This window comes from Urocampus carinirostris, chromosome 12 (assembly GCF_059441175.1).
Source record: "Urocampus carinirostris isolate Australia breed hairy pipefish chromosome 12, RoL_Ucar_1.0, whole genome shotgun sequence".
In the NCBI taxonomy this organism is placed as follows: Eukaryota; Metazoa; Chordata; class Actinopteri; order Syngnathiformes; family Syngnathidae; genus Urocampus; species Urocampus carinirostris.
The window spans coordinates 38,802,460-38,803,992 of record NC_142360.1 but is presented as its reverse complement, the minus strand read 5'-3'; the positions used below and the strand labels follow the sequence as shown (position 1 = coordinate 38,803,992).

Genomic DNA, 1,533 nt, shown 5'->3' with positions numbered 1-1,533 from the left:
ACTGGAAAACCCCTCCCCGCTTGAAGAAAACGCATGCGGTTAAAAACAGCAGATCGATGGTCAGAAGGGGGTTTTGGGGTTTTTAAGGGTTATTGTTCTATCTTCGTTATTCATTATCCATTATCCGTTATCGGTCAGTTCATAATACGCTACAAAGCCAAGGAGCCGGGACACTTACTCTCAGCCAAAAGGCTAAGCTAAGGTCCTAGCCCTAAAGCCTTGCTGCGATCATTGCGAATGCACCGTTCCCGGAGGTACTGCAATACCGGGCCGATGCGTGGAGTGGACAGAGCAAGCTCTTATTCCATCTCCGGATTGCAAAAATCAAAGATCATGGCAAAGGCCAAGCTAAGGACTGACATAGCATCAAAGCCACAGTCCAAAAACAACAAGGCCAAGAAGAACATTGTTAATCACAAAATTGGCACTTCAGTCTTCAGTCAAGAGTCTGGCTTTGCAACCTAAAGGGGATTGGCAAACTCCTGGTACAAAATTTGGTATACATTTATTTTTTAATAAGGGGGGAAAAAGACATTACCGTATTTTCCACACTATAAGGCGCACCTAAAAGCCTTTCTTTTTTTCAAAAGCTGACCGTGCGCCTTATGATACAGTGCGCCTTATATATGGATCAATATCAAGCCGCAAAGTCTTGCAACTACAGTAAGCAAACGCCAACTCCCATTACCCCCCTGAAGAAGAAGTAGAGCGCAGTGCATGCTGGGATTTATTTACCGGCGTTTCATTGGCTAACCAATGTGTCAATCATCATTTGAATCGATCACTATTGGCTAAAGTTATTCGGAGGTCAAAGGGCGGATCCTTTTGATCATTTACAGGCTCTCATAGGCTAAAGGGGCAAAACAAAGCCTGCAATTGGCCGAAAAAGATGTGTCAATCATCAGTTGAATCGATCACTATTGGCTAAAGTTATTCGGAGGTCAAGGGGGCGGATCCTTTTTATCATTTACAGGCTCTCATAGGCTAAAGGGGCAAAACAAAGCAATTGGCCGAAAAAGATGAATGTGAATAGCATGTTGGGTTGACGCCATAGAGAAAACAGTATTTTACTATTCCGTACTGTATTTGTAAATATTTTACTCTCCTGGATTTACTACACTCACGGATATAAAAGGACATTGGCTGCACATTATTATGAACACAACGACTTCGGTGAGCTACTCCGGGTTTTATATTATCCCTGTATCTTGTTTCAGACTGAACTCGATGTTTCTGTGATAAGCGGTGCAGATAATGGATGGAATGGAGTGTCTATTTTTAAATTCAACTCAATTCCAAGTGTTTATTGTCATATGCACAGTAAAGTTGCGAGTGAAAAAGAAAGTAGAAACTAAGGAATGGTTGGCATTTCTTGAATCCCAAGACTTTAACCTTCGGAACGATGCATTTGAGTGACATCGTACGGACACCGCATCCGCACGTGTTCTCGACACATATTTGCAAGCTTTGGGAATGTTAAGGGGGTAAGAAGTTGGACTGAACCATCTGACTGTTTTGTCCACGTTCCCATTG

At 42.6% G+C, this 1,533-nt stretch overlaps 1 pseudogene; it reads right to left on the bottom strand.

The window, feature by feature from the left end:
* Positions 1-232: 232 nt before the first annotated feature.
* LOC148355924 (U2 spliceosomal RNA) lies at positions 233-406 on the bottom strand (annotated as a pseudogene).
* Positions 407-1,533: the final 1,127 nt, after the last annotated feature.